At 31.9% G+C, this 21625-nt stretch overlaps 1 long non-coding RNA gene across 3 annotated transcripts in view; it reads left to right on the top strand.

Annotated features, from left to right (window-relative positions):
* LOC135144783 (uncharacterized) overlaps window positions 1–21625 on the top strand; it is a 214109-nt gene that overhangs the window by 152092 nt on the left and 40392 nt on the right. For 2 of the 3 annotated variants that reach the window (XR_010283231.1, XR_010283229.1), the window contains 3 exons: window positions 1914–1949; window positions 17440–17587; window positions 18071–19205. This is a non-coding gene — a long non-coding RNA (uncharacterized LOC135144783). Of the gene's footprint in view, window positions 1–1913; window positions 1950–17439; window positions 17588–18070; window positions 19206–21625 lie in introns of those variants that run through there. The other variant, XR_010283230.1, reaches the window with a different exon arrangement.

The raw sequence follows: 21625 nt of genomic DNA, 5'->3' as shown, positions 1-21625 counted from the left end.
GTCTGCAAGATTTCAGAGCATCCGGTTGTGTAGTTCCTGATTAAATCAATAAAATGAATTCACGCATTCATGATTTTTTTAGTCACCCTGTAAACAAATCCAAAAAATATTAATGACAGGATAAATCACAAGTACAGACTCATCATATTTTGAACATTTACATCACATGGATTTATTCGTCAAACTTTTGAGTTGACGTCATCAATTTTTTGGGGGAATAAGTAAATATATTTCAAAGAATTCGGTTTTGCAGATTCAAAGTTAAATTGCAAAAGTTTGTTTTATAATTTTGATTTTTTTCCAAAAATTTGGATGTTTCGTGTAAAAACGCAACACGGAGTCACAAATTACATGTGTAGGACCAAGTTATTTTATGCAATTTAAAATCCATTTACTATGTATAATTTTGAAGTGACGTCATCACATTATTGGTGGGTATGATCAGACAAATTTTGGTTAGCGTTTAACCATTTACATGATACTCCTAACATAAATACAAAATTTGACAACAATCGGCCTAGTACTTTCGGAGATTATATGTCGAATAAAAATTTGCGACGACAGACAGACAGACGGACAGACGAACAGACGGACAGAAGGACAGAAGGACAGACAGACGGACAGATAGACGTAAACTGGAGACCTATTTCTTTGTATTCTAGGGGTCATGCAAGGTCGAGAAAACGTAAAAGTAGAAAGTCGGCCAACGGACTCGATTACAATACTTCCTTTGCTCACGCTCGCGAAGTAATAATTCCGCTATTATTTTCAAAATGGCAACTGAATAACATTTCCGAAAACAGGTTTAGATTCATGACTGGCCTCCCTACAAAACCCAAAGAGAAAATCGCTGCCGGATTGATTGAACGTTAATCCTTCGCTTTAATTTTTTCATGAGGTTGTAACATCTTGAACACACCTTGAAGTCCAGAGATGTTCTGTGGATCGACTGATGAAACATTTACAAAAAAACTCTTTCAAGAAAGTAATTAAAGAACAGCTGCATGGGATGTGATTTCATTTTGTTGAAAATTCTTCATCCCTAATTTATCATTATCAAGTAGTTTTACGAGTATAAAAGGTGCCAAAATGTCTTCTGAGTGATTCAATATATTGTAAAATTAATTATTGTTTAGTTTAGATGAACCATCTTAAAAAAATTGCTTTTCTATCCTTTGTGGACTAATTTCTACTCTCTTAAAGCATCGTTTTGGGGGTTGGTATTCCTGACTACATAATGTAGAATAACTCAGATTTGACAGACAGTTGACATTTGTCATCGTGGAATAATTTTCGTATTATTCCTACAGAGTTGAAATCCTGAATCTCTAATTGCAGATGACCAAAACTGTAACGTAAGCTTACATTTCATCTTAAACCTGATTTAATATGTAAACTTGCTCAGTTGTTCACACACAACACGAGGTGGGAAGAACGGGAACACAAAAAGATTTGTCAATAACTTGCGTAGCTGCCAAGTAAGACTGTCAATGTAAATAATTTAATTTCGATGAATTTTTCAAATGAAGACGTTAAATTGCGCCAGTGGAAAAAATTGGTCAAAAGTTGTTTAAACAGGACTTGCCTTGCTCGTGAAGTACAGGCGAACAAAATGTAGATTCTTCGAAAAATTATAAAATAAAATTTTGAAAATAAAAGAATCAAAATTAAAAATTTCAGTACCGTATGATCCAAAACTTTTTCGGTAAAACGGGGGTGATCGATAGAGTTTTAATATAGAGAGGTAATACCTATATTGAAAAGAAAGCACCAAAACTACAATTACAGCAGGTGGTTTCCTTGGCGAATTGACACATTGTTTAATAGTCATGACCTAATGAAAAAATAAATGAATACATTTTTAATGTTGCCAATTCAGAGAATATTATTAAATCAGGTATTATTTGTTTCAGGATGTTTTTTGGAGTGAAGAAGATGAATTGCAACTGGTGAGTTTTATTTTTCTATAAGAAATATGTTTAATACTAAACAACTACTAAAACTTAATAACTTAAATAAATATTCAGTAGCCAAATAATTTATAAAACTACTACCACTGGAAAAAGCAGTTGAATAATAAGTAGTTAATTGAATAATTTTTAATTAGAAAGTTAGACTCTTATGGTATATACAGTTCTGCTTTTTTTGTAATTAACATCTTACACAGTACACTCAGAACAAGTTGTCGATCTGACTTAAGTTCTTTGTTATATCGTCTAGTGTTCTTCGGGGAAGCTATTTAGGACCTATTTTACTCTTGCTGTTTGTCAATGAATTAATGATTTAAAGTTTAAACTCTCGAATCTAATATGTCTATTTTTTGTCAATTTTCTCTGTTCTGATGTTCTGTTACTACAAAAAATTAAACACTTCAAGTGTAGAATTAGAATAACAAGTAAAGGCACTTCCCTGAACCAAGCTCTCCATTTACATTTTGATAATGTGCCTAGATCGTATATCGACATTTACATTTTATAAATATGAGTTGCGTTTATCTCACGTGTCACATACTCTGTTTGTCTCGTTCTTTATATTTTTTACTTGCATATGTTCAATTTTTCAAGATAATTTTATTCAGTGTATTGTTATTCAAAACTAAAGAATCAACTGCAGTGTTTGTCAAGTGGCTACAACGTTAAAGAAAAAGATTTTTAGCCTTTTTTGATTTTTATGTTGTTGCTTTAATTAGTCTAGGCCAATTTTCGCACTTTCCCTAAAAGTGAAACGAAATTTCATTTTGTCTGAACACCAGTTTATTTTTTGTCCATCTTTTAATTTAAACGGCACAAATAAAACGGATGTTTTAACCACAAAAACAACGTCGACACTCTTGTTTATTTTCACCTTGGTTGAATATCTGCGTCACCCAGTTTAATATTGAGAATGAATGTACTAATATTTTGACAACATATTGTATGTAGTGTTGTGGTAACACTGGGCAAACATTAGGTGTGTCCATCAATCCGAATGATGAATATCGCATAGGTGGTTCAACTTGCCACCCTCCTCCTGTTCGTTCTGAAATTAAAATGTTCGTGTTTTCAGACGTGTCGACAATTATTCATCGAGACACAAATGGATTTTTTTCCGTGTCTGATGTTGTTTCTATTGTACCAGAAAAAATTAAGGGCGATATTAGGCGCAATTTAATTTGTGTGTGTAAGGCGTGTTTTGTGTAAAGTAATGCATAAACAGTGGGATACTGGAATAACAGCATAGTTTGTTCGGTGTCATGCTTAACTAACAGAGTCACATTAGAACACTAATTAGAACGGAAAGGGTGGAATAGCGGTTTTTACGGATTCTGGAAAGCACCTGTGTTTTTTTCCTGGTGTTATATTGGATCATGAATAGTACAGTGAAACCTCGTTGCAGCGACAGCGATGGTGAAATTAGAACATGTCCGCTTTAATGAACACAATGTTCACTATAAATATATCGTGTCGTTTCTTAAATAAATTATAAAATCTAAATCTGCAAATTTTATGTTTTTGTACCAAAACTCTTATGCCCAAAATAAATGACAACCATAATTAAATATAAGTTAGAGAACATGTTAGGCTCTATCTGTAACATTTATAATTTTAATGAAATACTTAAGTTGTTTCTTTAATTAATTTCTCTGATGTGGCTTGTAAACAGTAAAAAATAAGTATAACTTAAGAAGCTGTATGTGTAGAAGGAAGTATGTATATTATTTTGCATATTTTAGATAATTCTTAAAATGTTTGGCAAATCTTTGAAATGACGTCATCAAATTCGTAATGGGGATGAACAGACAAATTTTATTTTTGATTTATTGAGTTATTTAAGTATATATTAAGAACAAAACCAATTTTCTTGTTTCTTGTGTCTATTTATAGCGTGACATAATTTCGGATATCCAACATCATCAAACGCAAGTAAGAACGTAAATTAATAATGATTGTTTGTGAGGTTATGTCTTACTTACTTATCGAAATATGAGAATAAAAAAAATAATTGTTAGACATACGAATACTTTACATAAAGAAGATATGTGGTTTAAGGAACATGTTTGGAGTGGTCGTCGAAAAAATAGTGTACAAAACTCCCACAAAAGTGTCTAATGTGCACTCGTGGAATACTTGGATGGAGCTTGCTGAGTGCGAGACAGAAAATTGTAAGGGAAAGCAACATTCTAGTCTCAGCTACCTTGAATATACTATGTAACATAAAGAACAAATAATTTTAACATCCGATAAATTCATTAATTTTAATAATGTAATTTTTTAAATTTTGTGATGATATGTCATGTCCTCACAGTGATATATATTCTTTCAGAGTATCTAGTTAGATTTACTATTCGCATATAAAATATTTATCTGACACGGTTAGTTTCATTATTCTCAAAAAGGAATTTTTAATACACACGCAAAGTGCGGCTTTCTTCTACGTTTATTACACGCTCGGATATCTTCGACCATCGATGAAATTAAAGTATTACAACGTATACAATAAATAATTACTGTAATTTGTTTATAGAGTCGCATGTAACAGTATAAATAAAAGAAAATTTGTTGTCATGTTGTATTGAGAACGTCGAAAAAACTGTCGAAACAAAGCTCTGCATTATTGATATTAAAAGGGGAATTAAATCATCAATAAACGCAAAGGCACGGAGCAAGTAGCATAGAGCAACCACTTTATTATAACTGGCGGCATGATTGCCGCTTCGTAAATTATAATTTCGTATTATGCACCGCTGCCATGAATATTTAAATTCATTTGGGCGAATTTAACCCCCTCATTAATGTAAGTTGCCGCTTGAGTTCAACACTTAATTTATAGTAATGAAATTTGTCGGATTTTTTGGGCTTCGTATTATTATTTGTGTTTAATTAATTCCAGCCCCGAAGTGTTCAGATCAAAAGAAAAGAGCACCTGTTAAACGCAGTAACAAAACACCATATCTTAAATTAAATACCATCAAAGCAAATTGTTTCATCGCTTGCTTGGTATGCTAAATATTTACTTCGAATGCCTCCAACTCGTGTGTCAATTATAACATTTTCTAGACGGAGGAGGCGATGAATGAGAGCCAGCTCCGAGCCCGGATTCTTCAGCAAACAACCGAAGGGTCGACGCGGAAATTAAAACGGGAATATTTTAAAAGCAAAAATTCGTAATTCTGACGAGCTCAAAAACTCGCTTCCGAGGGATTACGGACGGCGGCTCGTTTAACACCTGCAAATGTTCGTAATTACTAAATTTCACTCGGCTTCGTTTTGTGCAAGACATTTTTCAAATGAGTAGTAACGGTTAACGAGCTTTTGGTTCAACGTTTTTAAATATCACATTTTTTTATATGTTTTGGGTTGAAAATATGGAGAGATTTGATGGTAAAAATGGAGCTGTAGCACATCAAAAAAATGAGATTGTTGGAAGCATTTATTGGACTTGTAAATATTACAAATTAAAATTAAATAGTGTAGAAAAACTATATGCCACATATAGTAGTTGACGTTTTTTCTAATTTTGATTAGAAAATGTGCGCGGACGACTTTGAGACAATCTTATTTAATTCAAAGGCTTCAAAAAATCAAAATTGTTGAGTGATATTTTACTTCCTCCTTAATTCTCTCAATAGTCAAATCACACAAATTTTGCTATTTTTAATTCTAAGAAGATTTTTTCCAAATATAGAAAAAATTAATTACTAATTAGAGAAAATGACACCAACTGTATTTGAGTTTTAACTCTGAGTGATTTCATTTCTACGTTAACTAATCTGTAAAGCGGATTTTAGGCTAAAAAGAAGCCAAAATTTAGGCCTTAAATATGGCAAAATAGGCGCTTTATGCAAATTTTTGGAAAAATAAATTTTACGCAACGTCCTATTTTTCGTTAAAATTTGCATAACGAATTATGTTTTTCTAAATTTTCGGCAGAATAATTTTTCCTTTTGTCTGTTGGGACATTTTTATACCTGGAGAAGCAGCACACGATATTAAATGAGAATATTTAAAATTAGAAATTTCAGTGGGTTTCATTTTGAAAGATGTTTCTATATTTTCGCATTGTAATACTTGTAAGTTTAAGTTCTTGGTACCTGGTATTTTTTGTAACGTAACTATTCTATTTCACCTAGTCTCCCCAGGGTATCTTCCGATCGTTTATACAATTGTTCTACTATATCCATTATGCATAGAAGGTCAGCCAAATAGTTTCTAATCTAGTTATACTTGTTTTTAAGATAAGTGTGCATTATCACTGTGTTTTGTAGTGTTAAATTTATGCTTAATAACTACGATTATTGTCAAGATTATCTGTTGAGTTTGGTGTCATTTTAAGGCTCATCTCATCATCAATTGGATGGTAAAATTACATAAAAATTCATTGTATCTTACCGTAGAAATTAGTTGAAAATAAGTTTCCATCGTTTCTTGGTAACAGCTAATTGTGTTTTTCCTAATCTTTTTCTTGAAGTATGTCCGGAACCTTTACACTTAAAATGTGTCGGGATGTCCGAAAACGATGCGAAATGGACTAGAGCCAAATCAAAAGCTATCAAATTTGTTTGCGTTCACTGCAGTAACTATATAACACAATTGAAAGATTTAATTAACTATCACCAACTTAAAAACTGATTTCGAAGCAAAATTGAATGATTTACAAATATCATTTAACAAGAAACAGCCAGATTCCTTTAAGAATATTGTTGCCGAAGCAGCTGAATATTGAACCATCAATTTCTACAGATCCAAAAAAGTTTTGGCCCTTCATCCAAGTCAAAAAATGTACTTACAGAATTCCTGGTCTCATGGTGTATGATATAGATGATATCGAACTCTCGACTCCTTTAGATATTGTAAACGCTTTCGGTAATTACTTTAACTCTACGTTCATTTGTTCTACACCTTTTGATTCCAGTCGGTTATCTCTAATGTCTAATACTACCTCAAAAATTACTACCTCTCAGATCTTTACTGTAGACGTTTTGGACCGTTTGAAACGTTCTTACTATAGGATTTGCTGGTATTCCTTCTTTTATACCAAAAGATTGTGCACAGATTCTGGCCCAACTTCTGTGTATTTTGTTTAATCTCATATTAAAACACTCCGTTTTTCCTTCCCTATGTAAAAAGGGTAGGTACGTGTGTCCTATCCTAAAAAAAAGGAAGTCCTGATAAATTATAGGGGTATTCTTTGCCACTTTGCCAAAATTTTTAAATCAATATTATAATATACACCAATATTTATAATCATAGCATTTAATGTACCCTCACAAAAATGGGTTTATGCAGAATACATCTACTACCACGAACTTAGCCACGTTTTCTCAATTTGTATGTAAGATAATCGATAATAGAGGACAATGTGACGTGATATTCATATACCGACTTTACTAAAGCCTTCGACCAAATAGACTATTTTATACTGATTGAAAAGTTGAATCGTGTGGGTTTCTGTTATTGGTGGATCAAACTCTTGTTCTTACTTGTTTGGAAGAGAATTCTATGTCAAAACGGACTTAGGAATTGTCTTTGATAATAAATTAACTTTCGTAGACCACATCACGGAAATTATTAAAATGGTTTACAAATCACATAGGTTTATTTATCGCAATTGTCGGGATTTTAACAGTGCACATACATTCTTGATACTATTTTGTTCACTTGTCCGATCGCGACTATAATATGGAGCAATTATTTGGTTTCCAATTTATGCACTGCAATACTATAGAGGCTGTGCAAAGAAAAAGTTTTTAGCCTTCTGTCAAGACGGAGTGTATCCTCTTCTACTTTGTTAGCTAGATTTAATGCTATATCTTGAATTATTTCAGTGCTCGTCGCGATATTTTAAAATTAAGATTTTTATATAACCTACTCCATAATAAGATCGACTGTCCCATACTTCTCCATAAGCTCAATTTCTTTGTACCTCGTGCTCGGACCGGTTGCTCGGACGAACACACTGATTAGATCTTCTATTAGCTTCACGTAGTGTCTATTTAACAGAGTTGCAAACAATTGACATATTTTTCGATTCTCTCAATTTTATTTGTTTCTGTCCACGGGATTTGCAATCATTCTTTATTTCGAAGCCACCTTTTGTTTTCTATTTTTTCTTTTTATGGTTTCCAAGTTTAGTAGCCTTTAATTATTTTTAGTATTGCTATTTATGTTTTTTTTTTGTTAATTTTTCCTTTAGCATAACAAAGCACTGAATGTAATTTAGTTCTTGATTCCTGTAATTAGGTGTATACTGTTGGAGTCAATAAAATATTATTATTATTATAAGATGGTAAAATGGGTTTTTATAAAAGCCAAATTATGTTTGAGTTTTTTTTGTTGGAAATAGTATCGAGTATCGACAAGGCTTTCTGTCAAACTTGGATTCTCAAATGAGCTTTAATTTTTACATTGAAAATTAAACAACTGATATCGTTATATTGATTCCTGATAATTTCAGCTACTAAACTTAAGGACTGAGCATGTTACATGACTTAAGTTGGGATAAAATATTTTGCAGTTTTACGTTTTCGTATTTGATTTCCGTTGACAGATTAAATTTAAGTTCGGTTCAGGTTGCTTATCTTACCACATAGCAAAGTTGCAAATTTGCCCCATTGTGCAACAATGTTAATGCTACCGTGGTTTGGTAAATATAACCCATATGATTGAGGAAAATGTTTTTTTTAATAATTAATAGATTTACTTAAAGTCCCTCTGTTACATTATTGGTTTTTTCCAATATTTGCAACGTATTGGCCATTAGAATTTGTAGTTTCATCTACTGCTATCCACATGTCGTGAACCTCAATATCTTTCTAACTCTATTAATCACCTACAAAAGTACAATGTAAAATAACTAAATAAATAAAATAGCAAAATTAGAATGTTCCCATTTTAAATTTCCATACAACTACACAATACTTACTACGTCATCGTAAACTTAGAACAAGTAATTCTTTCTTAAAATTGATCCCTCAAGAATATCATTTTATTTCTCTCCAAGAATAAATCCAATGTTTTGTTGTTAAGTTTCTTCAACGGTATATTTCCCGCATCAAATGCACGATATAATTCATAGTAATACTTTTTCTTATGGTCTTCACTATGAAATGAGAAAATGGTATCTTTAGTAAGATTTGCTTTGTGTATGTCAGTATTTTCTATCGGAGAACGTGGCACTTCTTTCGGCAATTATTTATTATTAAAATTTGATTTAAAAATTGATATAATATTATGGGAATTTATGGAATTAATTTCAACTAGTTTTCTCATTTGAATTGTACCACATTAATAATTTATACTTACAATTTTCCCACAGGCTTTACAGAACAAGTTGCCGTTTTCTATTCGACCAACGTCTTTTTGACCTTAATTTGTTCTTTAAAGATGATTTGCCTTTGGCCATTTTTAAAATTGTACAATATACCAGATGATAAATAATTTTTTAAACACTTTTACAGTTTTGAACTTCACTTTACGAAAACCCAACACGAACTAATTGATACAGGAAGACAACTCTAAAAGGAAATTGTGGGAGGGCTTGGTGTATTCAACACTTCAAAGCTCTTACCAGGAAAGCAAAAGACAACTTGTGTCGGGGTCTGTAAATGGGTGTTTTAATTATTTTAAAACTTACCTACGTACTTAGCTTTACAATAAAATTTTTTCTTTGATGGTTTAAGCAGAAAAATTGATTTGGGTTATTGAACTGTCGGGATTTTACTAACGGAATTCACCCGACTCTTTTATCCAAAACTCGGGTTGGATTATCTTTCTTTATAGTACTAGAAATATTAAATGTTACCTTCGCAAGACACATGTGCTGAAGGGTATAGAAAATTCAGCTTTTACAACAAAATATGCAGAAACAAATTAAATAGGTCCAGAAAATGCAAAAAACGCACTCATGATCAATCATAGGCAAATAGGCAAAAACAAGTAGGGCTCAAATAAAAGGGCTTCCTCAGATACACATTTATATACAACAGAATTCGCTCTATAACTAATGTGTTAATCTACATTACTCTAGATTAATCGCTCTAGATATTCCAAAAAATATAGAAAATGAACCATTGAACCTGCCAGTTTTTCCTTTTTTTTAAATTTGAAAACTAGTAACCATTGTATCTAAAACCAGAAGATGATGTCGTAGATCCAAGAGTTTACAACATCTGAAAAATTTGCTAATTTGTCAATCGGCCCTTCTTTAAGATTGTTAAAACCGGTTAAGAATTGATTTCATCCACTAATCTGATTCTCCAGCTTAAAAATTAATTTTCCGTAGTAATTGATTTGGACATGAAGTATTTTTTATTCACTTACAAACAGTCATTCTACTGCCGTACAAAGTGTAAAAGACTCTTAGGTATTTTAACTTTATTTTTTGCTTCCCGAGCGTAAGCAAAAGAAATATTGCAATCGAATCGGGCGATTAACTACTTTCTTCTTGTTCCTAGAGTACGGAAAAAGTGCCCCCGTTTACGTCTGGCTGTCGTCCTCGTCGACTTTTACTAGACAATTAATCTCCGAAACTATTGGACTGATCGTTGTCAAATTTTGTATGTATGTTAGGGACCGAAGATCAACGAATTAGGTTCGGCATTCAGAACTAAGACTTGTCTATGAAAAGTTTTTACGACGGAGTTAATTACTTAACTTAGTGACGATTTCTTCTGTCGTATTGTTTTCGAGTGGAGAAAGTTTGACAGACATTATATGTAGTTTCAATGGTTACTTGCTTGGTTGTTTCACCACATATCATGCTTACAAAAAGCAAGGGGTTATATAATAAAACAGACTCTAAGTGCTGCCATGGCGTGAATTGAGCTTTCAAACATCACTCACAGCGTTACTGAATAATTTGTGGCAAATTTACTTTCACCCTTTTTCACATTGTAGAATAAAATAATAAAATTAAAATAATATTACGCTGAGTAGGGACGAATTGACACAAATAAGTTGGTTTTGACTATGAGCATTACAAATAAATATCTGAATCGTTGTGGGTTAGTGCGTATAGCTGACTCTGTAATACATTTGCAGCTCAGGTTAGTTGTTAGTTGAAGTTGTTGATATTATATGATATCTCATGATCTTTGCTCCACAATGACGGAACCAATCGTATATAAGATATTTAGTGTCTATAATGTATAACTTTCAAATGAAACGCTCTGTATGTTTGACTATATTTTAAAATTCTAGTCTTAAAAGTTTTCTATCAAAATATCTTAAAGATTTTTTTTTAATAATTTGGGGAGTTGCAATTCCTTTATCCCGACATCGTTGAGACGCCGTATATATACATTAAATTTTTTGTTACAGTTAAAAATATGCATAACATCTGACTAAACATAATTCGAGAAGACATTCAACGAGTATCTGATCCGGTATCAAAATAAACAGAATTCCATTCCATCATAAATTATTTAAAATATCCGCCAAACGGTATGTTGCTCGTAAAAGAAAAACACGGTAACAATTCTGAAGCAACTCATTTAGTTATTTACTCAAGTTTGGAAAATCTAATATGCATTTTAACCTTCGGCAACAGAGCCGAACTGTTTATGCGGAATATTCAACAGCCGTGTTTCTACTCCTCGAGCGGTTTTCGAAAGGATCCCTCCCCTATTGAGAGACACATGAAAAAATTTAATATTGATACCATTATAATTATTATTTTTATTACCACTCTGTTATAAACTTATCAAAAACGCTTCAGCGTATTTGATTTGGATGAAACGAGACTGTGTGGACGAAGTTTTCAGTGACCGCAATCACAACCCCAGCGGAGAGAAAATTGTTAAGAATTTCGAGTAAATTAGGTTAAGAGGATTTGTGCAAGTTAATTTTAGTAAGTAACTAAACCAGTTTGCTCAAATTTAGAGTGGATATTTTTACGCTTAGAGATAACGAAGTTTCTTTCATTTCCAGTTTATTCGTTTACTCTAGGAGTGGTGTGGAGTCAGGTCACCTAGATAACGTTGCTAACATTTAATACCTATCGTAGAAAACTTATTCAGCACAAGTTTATTTTATTCGTTAAAAAGTCAAGATTATTGCCTTGACACTTGCATTTTAAACTTCTTCTAGTCAGTTATCAATAATTTGCTGCGAGCCTAAACGTAGTTATTGTTTTGCATTTTATGCAGTTTTCATTCATTTTACAAATACGACTAGTTCTCCTTTCGTTCTTTCATTTTTTCGTGTTTTCTCTTAATTCAATTATAAATTATTTAACGTATTTCGTCAATAGAGTGTGTTTTTTACTGACAGAGCCTAGTTCATTATTAGTTACAGTTTAAGCAGGTAACGATGGGGTTGACATTTTCTAAATTAAATACACATGTTCTACTACCGGGCAAACCAAACTTTTTATTTTAATGTAATTTAAATATTTCCGCCGAAGTTGGAATTGAAATTTTCTATAGGCACATTTTATTGAATCTAAAGTTATTACACTGTGTGTTTATGCCACGGATTTATCCTGTCATCAAAATTTGTAATCGATTCATTCTTGAACTAAAATTATAGGTTGTATTGGACTTAGGTTATACCTACCCGGAATTTAGCTAGACTAAATTATCAATAAAATTAAAGTCGGCATATCAGGTAGCAACTAAGCATTAGGATTATTTTCAGTCCACTGCAGAACTTATTATTTTTAATTTTTTTACAACTGCAGTTTTATTTTAATAAATTCGCAATTTGAGTAAATTTGTGTAAACGTTGTTGATAAGGTAGAAATTAGTGCGAGGGCATCTCAGTTAATTTACATTAATTGGATATTACACATACAGAGCCGGTTTACAGAAGCTCAATAATTAAAATATTTCATTGCGATTAAATTTTTAATACCGCATTAAAGTACCCCGCAAACGACTCTAAGCCATACATCGCTAAACGCCTCATTAAATGCGTGATAACTGGTAAACTTAATCTCAATTAGAATATTCTACAAACTGGTTTTTAGATTTCCTTTTGGTTGTTCTAAATGTCTGAATGAGTTCATTAGCCATTCAGCTAGTAAATATTAATTTTATACATTTTTACTTCTTGAGAAGCTTGAGAAGAAGTATTGTACTCGAGCCCATGAGACGACTAGCCACTTTTCTCGATGTTTCCGTCTATTTGTCTGTCTGTTTGTCTGTCCACTGTCTGTGTCGACTTTTATTAGACAGATAATCTTCGAAACTACTGAACCGATTATTGTGAAACTTTATAATATGTATGTTAGCTTCGTGTAGATGGTAAAACGTTCACCCAAATTTGTTTAATTATCCCTACCAAAAATGTGATCACAGCATCTCCAAAATTTGCAATAGTAAATACATGTTATTCAGTCTATTTTATTGATCAAATCAAGAATGACTCATCCCACTTCTCGAAAATTTCCTTTATAAGCACCTCTAAAAAATGTTAATGCAATTATTTATTAATCACAAGTATAAACTCATTATATTTTGCACATTTTAGGTAGGGTTTATTGGGCAAAATTTTGAGATGACGTCACCAATTTTTTGGGGAACAGTTATATTTTGATGAAAAATTTACCATGCTTATGATAACTGTAAAACATGTGCAAGATTTCAAAGCATTCGGTTTAGCAGATTCAAAATTAATTTGCAAAATGTTGATGTTTTTCCAAAATCTGTGTGTCTCTGGTAAAAACTTAACATGGATTCTTAAACTACACGTATAGGACTAAGTTATTTTATACAATTTAAAACCCATTTATTAAATACCATTTTGGCGTGACGTAATCACATTGTTGGTGGGGATGATTAGACAAAGTTACCGTTTTATCATCTATATGATGCACATAATACACATATAAAATTTGACAACAATTGGTTCGGTAGTTTCGGAGATTATCTGTCTAACAAAAATTGGCACAGACGTATCGATGAAAAACGTTACAGTTCTCATTATTTTCATTTATATACCTACGAATGTAAACAATTTTTTGATCGATTTTCCTCGTAAATATCTTATCATAAATTGATGAATTGTTTAACAAAAATGCAATGTTACAACAAAATGTGAATGATATTAAAAAATATTTTGCCCTGAATTTTTTATCGCACATTCATGAAGATGATGTTTGGATTGACCTTGAGAAATTTAGAACATGTGGGATTAGATTTTTGGTGTTAAAGAAGTTTCATTAATCGAAGGCAAATGCTACTTAAAAATAACTATGTAAACAATTTCATTGTGGTTATTACTTTTAATTTTTCTAACGTTTTAAAGAGTTCTCAAGAATATTCGCTAGTACAGAAAATGTAGGCCGCTTTTCAAAAAATTCAAAATCTTTCCACTGCCCTGCATATACTTATTTCAAATTTTATTACATGCGCATCTACATTCCCATAAATTTCCAAAATACTCATCTCATCATGTGTACTCCACCAGAAACGCAAATAAATTATTAGTTCCATATTGTAAGTTAACAAAGACACAGTTCTGTAAAAGTAATGGCAATAAAATTATAATATCTTCTACCTGACAAATTTAAAATATTGCCTATCAGAAATTTTAAACTAGAATTAAAATGCTATCTACAACTTCATTGCTTTTATAGCATTGAGGAATTCATAAAATCTTTTAAATTATAAATTTCGCTCTCGTGTATGATTTCCTATATTCTGACGTGTTCATATCATAAGTTGATTCTGGACTAGTCGTAAATAAATAAATAAATAAATAAATAAATAAATAAATAAATAAATAAATAAATAAATAAATAAATAAATAAATAAATAAATAAATAAATAAATAAATAAATAAATAAATAAATAAATAAAAGCTGAAGAATAATACAATATCTTGAATAAATTTACACAGATTTATCCATAAGCCGTTTTATATAGGAAAGCTTAAAATAACTTCTGAATAAAGTCACAATATTTTTTAAAACTATTTTCTTTTTTTCAGTTACATTAAACAAAATAATCCTCTAGATGAAAATACGAAAAACGAATTAATTACAACTCTCTGCGACAAAGTTTCGGTTGGCAGTTTAGTTTAGCGCCCATCACATTTCATATTATCAACGTGTTAGGAATTTTCTGTAGAAAATTAATTACAATTAATTTACAAATTAAGTTTTTAATTTACAAGCAGCTCTGATTTGCTCTGAACATTACTACAAAAATGGTGGATGCGCCGGGATATACACTAACAACGAACTTGACATTACTTGGAATAAAAATAAAATTACACCAAATAGATCTTTTCAATGATGTTCGTTTGTTTTTTGGGACCTAGAATAAATCAAATATTAGCAATTATTGACAAGTAGATAAAATCGTTACCATAAACCTGCATATCCAGTATAAATCTAATTTCCATTGTTCCATTGTTGACAAATCAAAAAGCGTTCTTGTTTTGTTCTGGAGCTTTAATAATTTGGACAGCCCTAAAATTAGTTAAAGGTCTATAGAAAAATAAAATTACGATTGTACGCATATCACCAACGTCTATTGAAATTTTTCTTAAATTAACTTTAGTCACTTCATCAATAAATAAGTAATAGGAAGATAACGGTTTGTCAAAATAAATATCTAAATAAAAGAAGACAACAGTGGGTCCCTCTTCATAACCTTCAGTGTCAATATCAAAATTTTCATAGTTAAAGGCTAAACTAATGAGTTCAAATCATATTGTAGAAATGTAGAGTTAGCCTCATAGCTTTTCATAACTTAACATTCTGTCTTAGAATCTACATAACGAACATTTTTGAAAATTTTGACAAGTTACTAACATTTATTTAATTACAGAACATCATTGAAACTGTACCTGTTTATCCCCTGTAGATCTCAATGATGTTATCTCAAAAATTTATTGTGTAAATGGTTGTTGTAAGTAAATGCGATGGTTTTTATTAATAACTATATTTAATTAATAATAAATTCTGGGAGCACTGTACTGTTCTTACTAGTGCTACCTTGTCTAGATCAGAATTGATGTTATAATTAAATTGGATGACGTCATCAGAAGTTTTTTTTTTTATAAGAAAATCGCTTTGAAACATATAGTAGACACTAGTACATATCTTTACACGTAGTCTAATAACTCGTTTCACTTTTTATTTTAACATGCATGTTTGAGTTATCATGTAAATTTGTATAATAAAATTTTATAAATTGGACTTGTTGTAACGTACTTCAGGGGCCATGAAATTCTCCCTAATTAACTGCAAACTTATTTTTTAATATATCATATTAATAATTAAGGAGGGTATCTCATTTGCCACAATCGGTCTTATTTTAGCAGCTCCTAGCTAGAGTAAAGAGAATTTGAGCCTTAAAGTTCATGAAGTGACCGATTTTCGTGTAAATGTTATTGATGAATTTAATATTTACCACCATTATTATTATTAAAACCAAGGAACGATGTCCATAATTTTGTCTCTCTCTTTATAATGTTTACCGTTCATTGTGTTCTTTTCCTTTAGAAGTTCTTTTTCGACTTATAGTTATGGCCTTCTCTCAAATTTTGTTTTATATGTTTATTTGTGATTTGGTCAGTCTTAAAAACTTGTAAAAGACAGTGACTTTTTGTATATTTTTATCCAGTGCAAACATGCAGACCATCTGTGGAACGACTTTTACCTTTAATTTTAAGTACTTAATCTTGTGCGCTGACTGTGTTTTGTCTGTTTCGATTAAATTTTTCAAAATCCATCGTCTACAAAAATCGTTAATGAACCAACACAATGTTTTAATATGCTGTTTAGTATTTTTTGAAACCATCTTACATGACAGACTCTCATTTTTCGTGTTTCTGATAAAATTGTTATAAATCGAAACTTTAGCCACCGTATATGGTTTTAGACAAAAATTGGCTGTGCTTTTACAAATTGACAATTTCATTATTTCCTTTTCATACAAAATTTCACACATGCGCATTAAAAGGCTACTTTATTTCCTGTTACAGAATATAATATCGTGTCAAAATTTACTACTACTACTACAACGCAAAGGCTACATATGAACCTATACCCACAGCTCCTTTATCGCGACCCAGTGGAAATTGAAACTGCAATAATATTCTTTCTGCGAAAACTGTAATTCCGGAAACCAACTTGTGCAAACAAAACCAGGCATCCTTTAGATTAAATACAATATAAAGATTATAAACTTAGTTTTATAGTAAGTGGGAAACAGGACCGCGAATTTAAACGGTCAAACGCTTTCCACTCTCCCCTACTGACATATTCGCAAAATTATTACAAAATATTCTGACGTCTCCTCGCATCTTTCCTTCCACGAGCAATTTCTAAACTTATTATGTGGTAAATTGTCTGTGGGACGAGCACATTTCGGCATGGCTCCGGAAGTCCGGGTGCCCAGTCCAGTCTCGGCGTACGGAATAATGAGAGAGACGTCGCGTAGCAATGGCGGCATATCCGGAATTCCACGCGAGACCTGCCCCCAATTATTATATTCCATGTTTATTTCAGGGTATAAAGTTCAGCTCAAATGGACGGATATTGTGGCCTGGGATATGATGAAGTGCACTGAGAACGTCCTCGGAATTGAAATGAATAAAATCATATCGCATAATAAATCTTTTTGATCTGCGTTGAGGAGTCTTTGATGCTCTTTATGGTAAGTTTTCTGTGTGTTTGTTGGTGGAGAGCTTTTAAGGAGACCCTTTCATAAATACCTTGTTCATTCGAATCGAGTCAATACAGCCATTTACGTTTAATTAGGTTGACATCAACGTTTCCGAGTTGCCGATAGAGTGAGTTACGGAGTAATTTTAATTTGTTAATATGACCGAAATTTCTACGAGTTTGATACTGCTCATACGTTGGTTCATTAGATAAATGAATATTTAACTGTTGTTGTTTTCAAGGTGTTAATGGAAATGTTTTAATGTAAGTAAATTTTAATGAGAGTTGTTACTGCATAGTTTTAATTAAATATACGCAGTTTACATTAAATCGATTAGTGTTTATTAAAAGCGAAAAACAACGATTCATAATAAATATACCACTTTACTACGCATACACGAGAAATATAAAAGCTTTTCATTAATAATTGACATTTATGGCAGTTATATCAATTACCGCTAGAATTATATTCCAGATCCACAGCTATATTTATCAAGCAAAATAGAAAGTTATATACAGAATTGAAAGTGGTTTTAAGAGTGATAAAATTCTAATTATAGGAGAAGTGTCAACAATTCTACTATTGTATTTTTAAGCTGATATTTTTGTGGATTTCTGTATGTCGTTTACCTGTTGCAATTTTATTAAATCAGTTTTCTTCGAAAATACTATTGTGAGCTCCTAGTTATACTTTAGGATTATCCACTATATGGTGAAGTGTTAACCAAAATTTGTTCCTTCATCCTCACTAAAAATTTGATGACGTCATCTCACAATCTTGAGAAGTAAGTCCTGTTTAGAATGTGCACAATTTATTAAAAAATATAGGATTATACAGGTGATTTCGAAATATATGCAATAATTGTAACCACGGTATCACGTACGGTAGTAATATGTCAAAGAGGTTAACCGAATACACGACGACAACCAACTGATACATGACTGGCCCTTATTGTGTTTTTGCACCTAGCTTATCAGTGCGCCGCTTTTTTGGTTCTTAATACTGGCCGTTCTGTGCTATTCACTGAATGGTATTTATGGTAGATCAAGAAACACTATCTATATAATTTTTTTTTTAGAAACGTGAACTTTCTGCAGTGCAATAAATCTTTTTGTGAGCTGTTGCCCATTTTTTTATTGCATACATTTTGAAATCATCGTGTATATTTATGGTTTATTAATTCAGATTATCTTACGCATGCAGACTTAAAAAAACAAACCAGAACGTACAACAAAAATTTTACAATTTTTCCCAGAAATTATGAACCTATTTGCTCCAAAATTTTATTCATACTTTCAGGTCTGTGAATATGGTACGTAAATCGCTAATTTTCCTATTTGTCTCTTCCAAGGACTTGATGACGTCATCTCAGAATTTTGAAATATTTCTACATTATGTCATTTATTAGTCTACTCTTATGTGTTAGAATTGTGTATACAGGATGTCTCAAAAAACAAAAGTCTGATGTACGAACGTCCACTCAACCGTTTGATTAATAACCTCCAGACGGTTGAGTGGACGTTCTTCCATCAAACTTCCTTATCGATATTTCATATTTTTGCTCTTTTAGCTTCCTTACCTTACAGTTGTGGATATCTCCGGCATGTAGAAATGGCTAAAATATTTAATTACGTATGACTTCTGAATTTCAATTTGTAGTTATTTTCTGTGTCATAATGTGTTAAACTATGTTAAGATGTGTTGATATTTTTGAAAATCACAACTTTATTCTGGGCTGAATATAAGAATAGTATTGCCTCGGAAACGTTACCGATTTTATTAAGTTTTACACATTTCTAGAAGAGACGCTTCTTTCCAACTTCCTAGTGCTCTAATAACTAAACATCTCTTCGGTAGGTCGAATGTCGCTCTAAATTCAGCAATATTAACGCATAACTTATAGATTAGTGTATAACATTTTTTTTCAATATAGCTTAAATGTTTAAAATTTCATGCCACGGAGAGGTCGGCTCTAAATAAGCAATTTGAAAACTCAGAATCTGTTAATAAATTTATTGTCACTGTCACCTGATACAATTATAAGTGTGTTTTTTTATTTATTAGATTCCTTTTCTTAATCTCCAGACATTTCTAATAAATTATTAAAAACGGAGTATTTTTTTACAAAACTCGCTCAATAAAACCATTTCAGCTTTTAAACAAACATAAATATAAATATTTCAATTCTGTCTATCAAAGCTTTTAAGAAGTAAATATCGTTCTGTATGATTACTTCTTTGCATGACGCTACAGTGAACAAGATCGTATTAAGAAAATTTGAATTTATGCCTGTATTTTCCAGAAATCCAAGTAACAAGGTTTGTAAAGATGTAACTATTCCATACGTAGACCATACTGAATCGAAGTCGTCACTTTCATCTAAATATTCTTTTAAATACCTATTTGAAGCAACATTTTTCTATCCTCAACTGGTGCTTTGATATATCGTATGCCCCATGATTCTCGAAATCTTGTAGTGATTTGCTAACGTAATCCAGATGTGGAGAAACTTAATATTTTGTAACGATTATAAATATTTGGGTTTCGTTGTGACGAATAGTTTTCATTCCATTTCACTGAGATTTTGTCTATAATACCAGCCAGCTCGTAGTACAATTCAAAACCTGCTGCAGATTTTGTGTTCCGACAAACGTCACTTTGTGTATGTAGTTTTAAATAATAAAGCATGAACTTTTTGAAAGAGAAACTCGTTTCACATGCAAACTTATCCTTAAGCCTTTCTCGTAACTACTTCAGTGGCAGTATCATGCAGAGAGTAAAATTCTTAACTTAAACTGACTTAAAACACATATTCATTGCCTTACTTCTCAAACAATAATCCCCGTAATTTATACAGGCAGACACAAATCCTGAATATTGCATGCAACGTCTTTGTAGGAGCGGCACAACGCCGCCTTCATCTCTTTTCCTTTACACTAATAAACAACGTTCGCTGGAAAATCTCGCGCTAATTTGTGTAAACAGCAACATAACGTTGTTAATCAAAGTCGCTCCTTGAGTTATTCCAGCTGCAATGTATCCCCATGACAGGAAGAAGGATGAGTTGAAAATGTGTACGATTTCAAATTGAAATTTTCTAATCGAAAATAGTGAACTATCGCGCGGACGAACGAGGTGGCGGCGGCGATTCAGGGACGGGGGCGGCCGGAGCGATGCGAGACAAGGGGAAGTGTAATCCGGGCAAGTCAGGCCGAATTAGCAGTCATCAAAGAGATCCTCTCCACCTTCTGCAGCGCTTCACAGAATCGCAACGCTTTATGCGATTTTAAAATATATTATTTTTGCTTTCTCTTTAAATGAATATTAATTCGGGCTCAGTTATACAGAAACGTACTTCTTGATAAGGACCATTTACCTTCATCAGCGAAGAATACGCCAACTTTCATAAAAATTATTGCGAAACTCGCTACAGGGTAACGTTGTTTGGGAATATGGACGAGGCAAGGATTTTTACTTGGACGAGTTCTGGGATGGAGCATGCACATTCATAAATTAGGGGGTATTAATCACTTGGAACGGTGTTGTAAAAATGACTAATTACGGAAATAATTAACTGTGTTTTAATACTCAAATATTTGATAGCGTGCCGCTAAAAAACTAAAATGGGATTAAAGCAGACTGCGATTATGATAATTAAGTTGTCGATATTCTGCTTTCGGGTTTAATAAATGACAAATACTTACTTATTTACAAATAGGATTTATTAAATGTTCCACAACTACCTAAATTCATTTTAAACTCACCAAAGTTTACTGGTCAAATTTCCAAAGGTGTTTTGAATAAGTAGTAACCCACAAACATCAAAACATGGTGCTAACGCGTAATATTAACAGATTTGCGTGCTTGTTAAAATTCAAAGAAAAAATAATGTCTTAATTTTGCAAAACAATTAATTGTGTTGGCGATTTATATTTCATTTGGAAATGCTGTTTGTACATATTAGCTGAAAAACTAACTTTTATTTTCATTTATGGAGCTGCAAGTTAATGTATAAGAAAACACGATTTT

This window comes from Zophobas morio, unplaced genomic scaffold, assembly GCF_036711695.1.
Source record: "Zophobas morio isolate AGI-343-1 ecotype UQ-CSIRO unplaced genomic scaffold, CSIRO_AGI_Zmor_V1 ptg000108l, whole genome shotgun sequence".
NCBI lineage: Eukaryota > Metazoa > Arthropoda > Insecta > Coleoptera > Tenebrionidae > Zophobas > Zophobas morio.
Note: the sequence above shows the minus strand (reverse complement) of the source record. Positions and strands in the feature narration are given on the sequence as shown.